This window comes from Pseudopipra pipra, chromosome 10, assembly GCF_036250125.1.
Source record: "Pseudopipra pipra isolate bDixPip1 chromosome 10, bDixPip1.hap1, whole genome shotgun sequence".
Lineage (NCBI taxonomy): Eukaryota > Metazoa > Chordata > Aves > Passeriformes > Pipridae > Pseudopipra > Pseudopipra pipra.
The window spans coordinates 654,550-668,127 of record NC_087558.1 but is presented as its reverse complement, the minus strand read 5'-3'; positions in this window follow the sequence as shown (position 1 = coordinate 668,127).

Sequence of the window (13,578 nt, the reverse complement as noted above, 5' to 3'; positions counted from 1 at the left end):
GGGGTGATGCCAAGGAAAAAACACAGACACACACCAGTACCTGAAATAAAAGCCCCTAAAGCTAATCCTGTAGGACCAAGAAATGCCAGCTCAACCCTTACTGGAAGCAAAGTCCTGGCACTCTTCACCAGGCCATTTCCAATACAAGGGGCACTTGCTGAAGCACCAGCTTCAACTGGAGCTGCAGCTCTGCAGTGCTGGTGGGGGGAGGCCCTGCTGCAGGGACCCTCTGTCCCCCTACTGAAATCCCAAATACAAACAGGCACACCCAGTTTGTATCTGGGCTGTGACTCTGACCCGCTCTGACAGTGGGACCCTTCACACGCTGCACCCAGGCAGGGCCAGCACCCGCTGCCTGCTGCAGGCACATCTTCCCCTCCTGCCTCCCAGCCTCTCTGGCACTAACGCTTTCCATCCCTTAATGAATGATTGTTTATCGAGCTCTTAAGGGATTAACCTTTGGCTTTTCAATTTGGAGCTTCAGGAGCTTATTCCACGAGCTCAGTCTAAAAATGTACTTAAAAAAAATCACTGATATAGATAATCCTTTTTATAATCTCTAGAATTCGACTAGAAGACACTGTTAAGGAAAAATACCTCTGTTAATGTTCAAACAAAAGTGAGCCTGGTTGCTGTTGTACAAACCTTTTAAAGCTATTAATGATTGACTTTAATGTCTTGTATTTAATGGGGGGGCAAGATCAGCACTGACTTAAAACCATAGCAGACTGGGGAGTGGAAAGGCAAAACCTCCTCTGGGAGTTTCTCTGTGCTGCTTTGATTTCTGATAGAAGAAAAATCAATTATAAATGGGGCAGAGGTAGAAGAGCTGCACTTCCAGAACTGCAGAGACGGTTCTGATGGGGATCAACACCAAACTATTCTGCTGTGTCATAGGGGCTTTCCTGGGAGAAACTCATCCTTGTGCCCAGGACCAGCATCCTGGCACAGAGCATGCTGGGTCTCCCTCCTTGGACTCCTTCTCCCCGTCTGATGCCTGCATTGCAAACTATAGATTGACCTTTTTTGCCCTGTTCTGGTGAGAAAATCGATGGACAGGGTGGACAGGAATTTAGTCCTAATTTAACCCAAAAAATGGGCACGGGCAGGAGGAGCAGGGAGTGACACCTCTGCAGCAGCAATCCCACCTGGAATATGTTGTCCAGCTCTGCAGCCTCCAATTCAGGAAGGACGTGGAGCTGCTGGAGAGAGTCCAGAGGAGGCCCTGGAGATGCTCCAAGGGCTGGAGCCCCTCTGCTCTGGAGCCAGGCTGGGAGAGCTGGGGGGGTTCACCTGGAGAAGAGAAGGCTCCAGGGAGACCTGAGAGCCCCTTCCAGGGCCTAAAGGGGCTCCAGGAGAGCTGGAGAGGGACTGGGGACAAGGGATGGAGGGACAGGATAGGGAAGAATGGCTTCCCACTGCCAGAGGGCAGGGCTAGATGGGATATTGGGGAGAAATCTTTCCCTGTGAGGGTGGCGAGGCCCTGGCACAGGCTGCCCAGAGAAGCTGTGGCTGCCCCTGGATCCCTGGGAGTGTCCAAGGCCAGGTTGGACAGGGCTTGGAGCAACCTGGGATAGTGGCAAGAGAATTGGAACAAGATGAGCTTTAAGGTCCCTCCCCACCCAAATCAGTCTGTGATTCTGTGACTTCCAGGGTCAGGGTGTGCTGACCATCCCAGGGGGGCTGCAACTGCCTTATCCCAGCCCCATCCCTATCCCTGGGGCTTTTGAGGGGACCAACACTGGCACTGAGACGGGGGACAGAGCCACCAACATGCTTGTTTTGGGCTCAGTCTGATCTTGTCAGCCAACTTAGCTGATGTAAGTGATGAGGAGAGGGGAGCAGGACTGTCTCCCGCTGTGTTTGTGCTGTGCCTGGCAGGAAGGCACACTTCACAGTCTTAATGGAAACAAATACCTCCCTGGTACAGGTGCTAATGAGGCTTCATCTGTTTGGCTAAGGAAGCTGCCACAGGAACCCTGCCAAATCCCCTCGACCCGGCTGCAGCAAAGAAAAGAGCAGCCAGGACCAGGGCTTAGTGCTGCTGTAAAGCAACGAGAGGAGCGGGATCATCCTGCCCAGCTCACTGGCCTAATAACGAGATCAAATCTCTGAAGTTGTAATCTGGTGGTTCAGTGAACAGGACTAATTCTGTGTCCTGGAGCACCAGGGCTGCCTGTCCAGCTCCCTGCTGGGACCATGGCCTGGCACAACCACAAGGCTTCCCCAGTGAAATCTGGGGGTGGGAACTGGAATGATTTAAGGTCCCTTCCAACCCGAACTGGTGATGCTGTGATTCCAGGGCTCCTGCTGCCCTCCAGGTTGCTGCCCGTGGGCCTGGGCATGCCAGAGCAGAGCCACAAACTGCTGTCACTGCTCTCTTCACCCCCAGCCTGATGCACAAACCCCAGCAGCAGGCCCCTGGCCAAAGGAATTCCTGTGTAAGTGACAGATACCAAATGACCCCGATTTCGAAAACAGGAGCTGCTCTTTCATGAGAAAATCCCGTGTCTGGTAAACACTGATGGGAGGATAAGGGGGCAAGAGGAAAGGTCAGATGCAGAGACTTCTGTCGCACTGGAGGAAGTGTGGAGAGCACAGAAACTACTTTTGACAGCTCCCTGGCAGGCAGCTTTTCCATGCCAAGCCATTGCTGAGCTCCAGCCTTGCGGGAGAGCAGGATGGACACAGCTGAGGGGTGGGGGAACCTCCCGGCGGGGCCTTTTCCAGCCGGGATCTGCATCAACTGGCTGCTTCACCCAAAGAGCTGCTCGAGGGAAGGTCTGGCACCCTTGTCCACGGACCTCTCTTACACTTGGGTCCTTCCCCAGCTCTCTGCAGAGCCCCTGCCCTGGGTACCAGGTCCCAGCTCCACACATTTAAACCTCATCCCCTTTCTGTGCTTTTCTCTAGCGCGTAAAACCCGATTTTTTTAAATATTTTTTTTTTTTAGCACTTATTAATATTAAAGTGTGTCTCCTTAGGGGGTGTGTAAAGAAAAGGCAGAGCCTCTGGGTGGGGGGGAACACTAGAACTGCACAAACCCACATAATTTAATTTATATTCTCCTATTTAAATTAATGCTTGGGTTTAAAAGGCTGTTTAAAAACAGGACAAAGAACTCCCTGGCAGTGTTAACTGGGCCACTTCAAGCAAATGGGCTTTAGCAGAGAAATGCACAAATAAATGTGCTGTTCCAGCAGTGATCCCAGAGCAGGCAGTGAATCCCCTCTCCGTGAAAGCCCAGAAAAATGACAGGCTCGTGGTTATTGATTTTGGGGTTTTAAATGAAATTACGGCAATTATTTTGTTCTTCAGAACATGAAGAATTAATAGAATTCACAGAAGACGAGTATTGGATTATCCCGGCCCAGGGGTTTTTGTGGCGGGTGCTGAAGCCATAAACAAACATTTCCTGGGAGAGCTGTCGTGTCCCAGGGTGGCTGCCAGAAAGCACGTGAGGGGCTGCCAGGGGCAGCCTGGGGCCAGCCTGGCCAATGCCCCTTGATCCCAATGCTCCTGTCCCTCCAGCAGCACTCACCACGGGCCAGAGCCCCTTTTATAGTAAAATAGGACAAATTATATACCTTTTTCTTTACATATATATTCTTTACATATATATATTCTTTAAGGCTCACACAACCTTGCAGAGGAGGGATCAGAACAGCACAAGAGAACGTGTTTACAGCTTCACACTTAAATTTGAAACGTGTTTTTAACCTGACATCTGTGTATTTTCAGCCCTTTCCAAAGTGCTTGTTTTGCTTTCTATGGCTTCTGCTTCATTATTCTAATTTAATAAAGCCGTGGCGAAGGCAGAGCGCTGACTCTTTGTGGCTAATGAAAGACATTGATTTGTTTGTACTTCTTGTTATAGATTTTTCCTAATTACAGGCATTTTTCAGAGGCAGTTGAAAAAATAAACAAGCAGCTGGTTTGAATGTGCAACCTATTATTGTATTTCCTAGAGCTGTGGAAAAAGTATTACACTCACAGCGGGGTGGTTTTCAATGCAGGAGAGCAGAAAAGGCATTTTTCAGGTGGGAGTCCACTGGCCTCCTTCCCTCATTGCCACTGCCAAGAAAAAGCCAATTTTTAAGTCTTCCTGGCATCCCTGGAGTGTCCACCAGCTCTGAGTGGGCTGTGTGGACTCTCCCCAGGGCCTCCCTGGAGCAGCCAGGGCAGGGAGGAAGAGGAGCAGCACCCCGGGGGTCTGAGGGCAGCCATGGGGGGTGTGGGAGGACAGGGTTCTCCAGGGCCTGGGGGAGCACAGATAGGAGGACAAACGGAGCAGGAGCCCCATGTGGAAGATGTTTTTCAAAGCAAATGAAAACAGTGAAGGAAGAGGGTGATGGAGCGGCACAGCCCGAGCCTGCCCAGAGACCCCCCGGGACCCCCCGGCACAGCCCGTGGTGGGCCCTGCTGGGGGACAGGGGACAGCACAGACACCACGTGAACAGGGGCCCTGGCACCCAGCCCACCAAACCTGCCCTCCATACAGCTCCCAGGGTTGGCTCCACTGGGACCTTGTTCCTACGGATCCGTACAAAACCTTCCCATTAAATGCCATGGGAATGTCTCCCGAGGTAATCACAGACTTTCCTCCCCAAGCAATGACATTATTTACTGCACAGTGTCCATGTGCAAGCCATGGGCAGCCCTGGCACGGCGGGAGGGCAGATCATGGCACACCCTCGCGACCCCAGCCCCAGCACTGCCAGCACGGCGCGGCCGCTTCTTGTCGTGCAGCTCATCACAAATCACACACACCTTACAAAACTATTGCTAAACTCTGGCAACTCATCCAAGCCCCAGCCCCTGCACGTTTGAGTCATGCTCCCAACAAAGGCTGATTTTCCTATAAAAACAAAACACTACCATCTTCTCTACCCAGCAGGCAAGAGGAGTTGTGGGGTTGGCTTTGGGTTTTTTTCTTAGAGATAATGCACTTGATTGGAGAAACTTTTTGAGGCGTGAATGAAAACAAAAATCAGTTTGGAGCCTGTGTTCTTTACCACGGCAAATCAGGAAAAAGTTGAATTTTAAACCAAAATGTTCACATTTTCCCCTGGCAAAGTGTTGCAGAAGGGCACAGTCTCGGGGTGCCTGCCAGCACTTGGCAACTCTGCCTCTTTGCTGCCCAAATTTTTGCAGAGCAGCAAAGAATTGCAGCATCAGAGTCTCTAAGGTGCTGCTTTGGGATTCCCTGCTGCCTCTGTCACTGCAGCAAGGTGCCTCAGGTAGCAAATAGTTGTTCTGGAGAGTGAGGTGCAGAGAAAACAGTGAGCATTTACCTAAAGGCAGAGACCTGAGAGCCTTCCCCACGTGCACTGCCCTGGGTCACCAGTAAAGCCACAGCCACCACTCCTGCAGGGTGGGAGCCAGGGTCCTTCCTGGGATGAGGTGTGTTTTCATTGCCATGGGCAGTGCTGCTGCAGGAGCAGGAGGATCAGGGGGCCCTTTGTCAGGATCTGTGTCTCCTGCAGGCAAGGCTTCTTTAGAAAAACCATCCTTCTGCTCCCACATCATTAATTTCGTAGCATGATTCATTTAAAAGCAGAATTAATTCCAGTGGGGTTGGCCATGCAGGCTATTGCAATAGAAAAGTAGAGGCAGGACTGCAGGTGGGAGGGCAGGGGCAGCCAGAGGGGAGCCCAGCCTTTCCCAGGGACCCCATCCCTTCCTCTGCTCCTGCTTCAGCTGCCTGGGGAGTAAACAAGGATGATGGGAATCAACCACCCCAGTAAAACACTTGGAGATCTAGAACTACAAAGGGCTGTAAAACAGCTAGATCTATTGCAGCAGGAGAAGTTTAAAATTCCAATAGAACTTTAAAATTCCCTTGTTATTGTTAATGAGCCCACGGCTCAGAGCTGCACCCAGGGGTTGGGGTCCCTGGTGGGTCTGCATTGCAGGCTGGGGGGCTCTCCAGCCACGGGCAGAACACAACGCTCATCCCTCCTTGGACAGGAGCAGTAGACTCCAAAAGCTTCAAAAAGAAGCAAAGGAGTAAAAATTCTCAGAAGTCCAGTTTGAAAACAAGGAAATTGCAATTATCAGCCTGTTCAAACCCTCCCTGGCTGCCTCCGGGTGTGTGCAGCAAATGTGTTGTCTCCCTGGAGATCACTCCTGGCTGTCAGTGCCCTTGCTGCTGGAGCTGGTGGGGATGAGGAGGGGCGAGTGGCAGGATGAGGTGACAGGACTCGGCTCTGCTCAGACGTTTCCAGACCGAGAGCCCTCTGCTCCCCCCCTGCAGGAGCATCCGGAGCGGCCGCGGCTGGCACCGGGCAGGAAGCAGAGCTGGCTCTGTCTGTGCCTCCCGCGCTGCCGCAGCCTCACCACAACCGCTGGACGGATATTTCCCCTCCTGAGATGGGAGAGCACACGGAGGGAGAGGAATGGGGCCCCTGAGAGGGCAGGCAGGGATCCTGGGGAGCCCGGGCCCTCTGCAGCATCTCTGTTTTAGATTCAAGCTGGCTCCAGACAAAAACCCTTGGGAAACACCCACCCTGCACTGTCGGTGGGGTCTTCCACAGGGAATCACAACAAATTCCCAGCAGGGCACTGTCCCGGTGAGCAGCACTCTAGAGCCACTGCCATCTGACAGCAGGGAGCCCCTCCCTGTGTCACCACCTGCCAGAGCCGGGCACTGGAGCACTGTGGCACCAACCCACTGCCAAGGGGCTCCCCTGAGCCCGGCTGTAACCAGAGACCAACTGCCCCCTGCCAGGACAGGACTCAAAGGTTCCTGGTTAAAGAGCCAAATACAGTGTTCAAACAGGAGCCAAGAGGATCAATTCACTGCTCAGCCCTCCCAAGAAGCCCTTCTGTGTCCCTCTCAGCACCTCCAGGATCCCAAACCTCTTCTCTGCTAAATGTGCCTGTCCTGGTGGTCCACCATGAACGCTGGAAGCTGCATCACATTCTCACATGAGCTCGATCTCATCCAAATCCCAGCCAGTTCCTCTGCAGAGGAGCCACCTCCCCCAGCACAGCCTGACCTGGGAAGGGTGGACCAAGCAAGTACAGCAGAACCAGAGCCTTTGTGTTTTCTACTCTTTGATCTCCCTGTTATCCCGGATGAAGGAATTTAGATGCAGCCATTTGGGGTGGTGGTTTGTTTGGTTTGGGGTTTAAGCACATAGTTTTTATTACTTAAACAATAAAGAGAAGATGGCACTCCTCACGCAGCTGACAACCTCATCTGCGGGTGCCAGTCCCCTCAGTGGGGTGGGAAATGTCCACTGAGCTGCAGAACACATAGCTCCCAGAACCTAGAAGCATTTCTAAGCTAATTCCCTTTGTGTTCTTTCATTTTTCCTCTGGAAGCTGGTGTTGTGCTGTTGGCCAGGGCTCCCTGAGCCCCATGCCAGTGGGTGGGCTGAGCAGGGCTGATGCTGATGCCCAGATGGGAGCAGGGGAGTGAGGGCACTGGGGTGGGGGTTTCCCACATCCCCAGGCACTGAAAAGCAACTTCTCTTTTTCCTGCCTGCAGCCCAACTTCTGCAGCACTGCCCTCACCTGCCTGTGCCTTTCCCGGATAACATGGAGCCCAGTTGCTGCCTGAGGGGCACAGAGCTGCAGAACACACTTCCCAGGGCAGCCAGTTGGGCACAAGCTATCAGGGGGTCGAGTGCAGGCAGATGAGCAAGAGCAGGAGGGAGGGCATGGCCAGGCTCTGCTCCTGCCCTGCTCCACGGGATGGGTTGGGATGGGACAGGGCAGCTCCTGGCCCCTGGCTGTGGGCAGGGGGACACAGAGCCCCCCAGGAGATGAGAGCCCGGAGCACCCCAGCCCTGCCATGGGGCTGGGATCCCCCCGGGGTTCACAGGCTGCTCAAACAGCTTTTACTCTTGAAAAATCCCAACTGGCTTTCAAGGGCTGAGAAAAGTGATCCCCAATGGCTCCTCTTTTGTCTGAACTTTTGACTATTTCTGCCTTTGTTGACATTTTGTAACTTTTTTATTTAGAAATTTCCTTCCTTCCACCACAGGTTGCTCTGCACAAACAGCTATTCCACACAAACAGCTTTACAAGAGGAGTCCTATCTCTCAGGCCAAATTATCTCACTGCCCCCAGATACAGCCCTGCTTAATAATGAATGACTATTTTTATTTCCTGGAATATTGTAGAGATTCCTCTGATGCACTGAAGGAAACCAGCCCTGTGCTCAGTGCTTGGACAGGAGCCGGGAGCTGAGCGCTGCAGCAGGAGCGCAGAACCGCTCCTGGGAAGCTCCCATTCCTGCTGGAAGGTCTCACATTGGAAGTTTTTAAAGTTTGCCTCTTCTCACAGCTCTGGGGAAAGGTTTTCAGCTGTGGAAAATGAACAGCTGTTTAAAAAAGACACCCAAGTTTCAGAGACACCAAATGCTGTGGTTTTCCAGCAGCTCTGGCGGTGCTGGCGGGTTCTGGTACCTCCATGAGCCCTCACACATCTATTGGAAACACCAAATATTGGGAGACAATAGCACCTGAAGGTGCTGTCCCCACAAAGAATACCCTAAGGGGGATTTCCTCTCTCCATAAAGGGCATGGAGAGTCCCTGGGACACAGTGAGGGCTTTGCCCTGCAAACCCTGGCGGCCCCTCGCCCGTCACAGCTCACGGCAACGGTGGAGCTGGTTCCGAGAACAGTATTTCTCTTCCCTGGGCAATTCTGACATATTCTGAAGTGAGCTGCAAATTTTTAACATTCATAGTTGCTGTTCAGTATTTTGAGTCAAAATATTAATTTTTTTCACATTGAGTAGTGTTAAACCCAAAGTGCTAGAGCATGGCAGCACTTCAAGCTGCTAACAGCATTCTACTCTGAAATGTTCCCATAAATAGGAAAGACTGGATAAATTATACCATACAGCTCCACAAAACTGACATAAACCCATGAGCAAAACTAACAGGGAAGAAAACCTCTCAACAAACCTCAATTGAGCACTTTAATTCTCATCTCCAAGTCTTTCCTTGTTTAACCCCTGGTTTTAAAAGACCTCTGAAAGTTTTCTATTTTTTTTCATCCCCCCCCCCTTTAAAATAGTTCCATTTCCGTGCAGTTTTGCAGAGTGAGTTACAGAATTTTTCCTCTCTCGTTGCATTTACTCCTCTACTCGTGACAAACAACAGCAACCCTGGGTGGGAAAAAACTGGCGGGGCAGTCAGAGGCACTGCTGCCAGGCTGGAGCCGTCCCACGGCTGTGTCTGAGGAGGGACAGTCCCCAACCTTGACTTAAAGCATCCCTAAGCAGCGCCGAGCGCAGCAGCCTCGCAGCACGGCGGGTGAGGTGGATCCTTTTCCTCCTCCGATAAAGCATCGCACATTTTCGCGTTATCGCGGCAATTCCCGCGTCAGTGTAATGCCAAGCACGCCGCAGGAATGCGGCTCCAGGGAATGCTGGCTGCCTGCGGACACGCTCCGGGTGCTGCCGCAGCGCCCGGGCAGAGGGACCGTCCCTGCCCCGGGGGTCCCTGGGGAGAGCAGCCCCAGGGCCGAGCTGGGCTGTCCTCGGGGAGGGGTGCTTGGTTTGGCGGCTCGTTTTAAGCGTTAACTTCCTCAGCTGTCTGCCGGCTTTTACCCCGGAAAATTCCAAGTCCTGGCACACGTCCTGTGCCCTCCTGGCTGCCTCCGGCCGGGGAAGCTCCTCAGCTAATGAACAGACACAGTCTGCTCTCATGGCCTCTGTAACCCAGCGTGAGTCTGACAAGGCAACATTTAATTAAAGCAAATCCCCACATGATTTTCAAACAATCTTTTTTTTTAATTACAGTGCATCAGAGTTACGTATTTAACGAACTGTACAACGCTGTGGTGATCCCCATCCACTGACAAAGCTCAGGAGGGCACATCTGTGTTCATTTTCTGATCTCTCCTTTTTCCACCCTGCACAAACATGCAAAGCCCAGAACCTGCCTGCACAAGCAAGTGCCAACAGGTCGGAGTGATGCCCATAGAGGGGCTCAGGCACTACAGGACCAGCAGCTCCTGTGGGACCCGTCTCAGCACCCTTCACCCCTGCTGGAACTGGGGTACGGGGGCCCAGCCCCGTGTGGGGAATTTGGGTGGGAGTGCCCTGCTGGCTCGATGGATCCCAGCACCAAGGCTGCATCCCAGTCCCATCACTGCAGGTTGGCTGTGGAGGACAAGAGCCACAGAGTCCCCGTGGCCGTGGGGTTGGCAGTTTGCACCTCAGCACGTGAGCTCTGCTCAGAGCAGGGCTGGGGCTGTCGGCAGCTCCAAACACGGCCCCAACGCTCTGGAGCGGGTTTGGCAGGAGCAAACCTTCCCTGTTCCTAAACCACCCTGATCCAACCTGGGAGCGAGTCTGGGAGGAGAAGAGGCCCGAGACACCAGCACGCCCCGACCGTGGCAAAGACGCAGAACAAAGTACAAGCTCCAGCACGGTTTTAACGCGGCTCTCCTCCTCTTTTTAGGGAGAAGGTGGAACGCAGCCATCTTTTAGCCCTAATGGAGCCGCCCTGACACAGGCGGTGCCCGGGAGCGAGCCGGGCAGTGGGGGATGCGCCGGCACAGGCTGTTCCAGGAGCGACGCGCGGGATGCGGTGGGAAGGCACCGCGCTCGCACGGAGGCTGGAGCCGTGCGGCACAGACGCTCCGCGCCCGGCGAGGAGACAGCTGGGCCTCCTCCGGACCAGGCGAGAGCAGGGGATGACTCAGCCTCCCCCGGCAGGAGCGGGCGGGGGCACCGCGGGCTCCCACGGCCGGCGGCAGGACGGGCGCGGCCCCTCCTTGGCCCCCGCCGGCCGGAGGGGCTCCCCCAGCATCCCGGGGTGCCGCTGCCCACAGCCCCGGGCTGCGCTCGGCGGGCAGCAGCTCCCCCAGAGGCATTCCCAGCTTGGCACGGGACCCACTCCCCAGGCAAGAAGAGACACGAAGCTGTTGACACGTTTCTTCCTGTTCCCATTGAAAACCACTTTGGAGCGGGGCTGCGAGAAATCACGTGCCCGGTTTAACAGATTTCTTCCCAGAATGAGCCTTTGGTTCAGAAGGGGAGGATGGGAGGGATCAAAAAATTAAAACGAAATTCTGTTTGCCCGAGAGAACTGTCACAGCACGCTGGGAAAGGGCGCCAGGTCCTTCACCAATTCCTGCCCTGCAGTAGCCTGAACCGGTGCCACTTGGAAAGCAGAACACTGAAGCAGCAGTTTGGTTCGTGTAATCATTAATATCCACTGCACTAGGAAAGCATTTACAAATCGAGTATAAGAAAATGTTGCCCATCTGTCACAAGTGGGAACCTTCAAACTGTAGCATCACAAATCATTGCCCGGGATTGGGAAGGGAAAAAAGGAGGGAAAAAACCCAAGAAAAAAAGGGAAAGGGTTGGAAGTGTGTCCCTTCCCTGCTGTCAGTCTGGCTGGCGCCAGGCTGGAGGGACACGGATCTGCTGGGCAGAGCGGGGTGTGGGTGCTGCCCCCCAAGAGCAGGGCTGGGGGGCACCAAGGAGGGCAGCACTGCAAGTGCTGCAGGAGGGCAAGTGGCAAAATGTCGGGAAATAACCAGGGAAGGGGAGAGGGGTGAGGTCTAGCCATGATGAGGAGAGGAGCATTGTTCCAGCACTGAACATGGAATGACACAGGAGAGGCACGTGAAGAGCAGGGTGGGCTTCTGGCAGTTTCTGACACTGGGTGCTGCCTGTGGGACATCACCCTGCAACTGCGTGTTGGGGCATCTCAGGGCATGGGGCCAGCCCCATCCTATCCCATCCTGTCCCATCCCATCCCCTCCCCATGGGAGTGTGGCACTGCTCGGCCCCACAGCAGCCCCAGCCCGGGGGTGGCCCCTGGCCCCCAGCTGCCCTGCTCACCCTGGAAGCAACTCGGGGTTGCAGGACCCCAGAGGGGGTTTGGGTTGCAGGGAGGGACCCAGGGGGGCAGTGGCACCCCTGTGGGGCTCAGCAGTGGACACACAGCTGCTGGGCACCGGGCACAACCCCTTCTCCCTTTCCATGGAAAATGAGGGATCCTGCTGGCATCTGCCGAGCAGCAGAGCCACGTGTGTGAACTTGCAGCTGCATTGTGCTTCTGCTGCCCTGAAAGCAAAGTGATGACTGAATTCCTAAGAAAACAGATTGGGAAACAGAAGATTGCTCAATGCACCTGCCGGTGAGTCAGAAAGCACAGGCCTGGCACGCTCCTGAAGCTGTGAGTGGCTGTGATGGGGGTACCCGGGGGCAGCCAGGAACAACCCAGGGGGCAACAACCCCCCACTTTCCTGGCAGAGCATCTGCACACCGGGCTCTGCTCTGGGCTGAGCCTCGTCAGTGCTGAGGGCAGGGGATTCCAAGGGGGCTGGGCTGGGTTTGGCACCCGAGTCCTGGCTGGGCACCCAGGGCCAGAGAGCCACGGCACTGCCCCAGCCAGCAGCATCCCCCAGCCCCAGCCTGCCCTGGTGACACGGCCACCAGGGGGAAGGGGACTGTCACAGATGGCTGTGGCTGGGGAGCTCATGGGAACGGAAACAGCCCAGCACTTCCTGAGTAGTCCCAGCAATGATGGCAAACACCCACCTCAGGTGCATTGCTGTCTCTAGCAGGTTCATCACCGAGTGTGGGCACTGCCAGGCCAACGTCAGCGTTTGCCAACACCCAGTTTCAGCAGCTTCCTCCAAAGGAAAATAACATGGATAAACCACATGAAAGGGCAACACAGCCCCAGCGTGTGCATCTCACTGCAGAGACACGTGTCCTCCAAACTGCGTGGAGTAATTTTAGAGAATGCACGCAAAGGGGCCGATACCTGCTTTTGGGAGAGGTTAATACAGGCAGGCAGCAGTGACATTTGGGAGGAATGCTGGTAGAGGCTTAGGTATCCCTGAAAAATTTTATAGGACAAGTTGGATTTTGTGAATTCCTCAGCTCTCTCCCATGAGCTGCTCCTCTTCCCTCTCTGTCTGTGCATCTATTTTAGGATGAAGTTTTCACTTCAGCACAGATGTTCAGAACTAGGTTTCATGCAGTAACGATCTGTTCACATCATTTTCCTTTTTGCACCAGAAACCACGAACCAAGGAAGGAGCTGGAGCCAGCAGGAGCTGGCAGGGCCGGGTCGGTGCCACGCTGGGCGTTTTCCCCCTTTGCTTACGGTGCCCGATGCCGCAGACGCAGCACCCGCAGTCACAGACCCCTTTGCCATCAGGTGTCGGGGTCTCCCCAGCAGGACCCCGGGCTCTGGCACCACTGCCACCCCTCCGGGCTGAGCCAGCCCCCAAAGTGCCTCTGCCGAAACAGCGGCGAGCACTGGGCAGCAAAGGCGAGTGTGGATGGCGAGGGTTGGCACTGGAAGAAGGGCATGGGAAGGGACCAGCAGAGCCCCTCCATGGCCGTGGGGCTCAGTGCCCTGACACTGCTCCGAGGCACAACCCCGGGCAGCTCCAGTGGGCTCTGCCAGCACAAACAAACACGGGACAGGCGAGGGAGTTTTGGGCAGGATCAGGAGCTGCTCAGCCTTACCCAGACAAGCACTGGCTGGGCCTGGCCCCCTCGGGCAAGGTCCTGCTTCCCCCGTGATGCTGCACCCACTAATGCTGACACTGAGCCACACTCTCCGTGCTGTACCAAGTGTGGTTT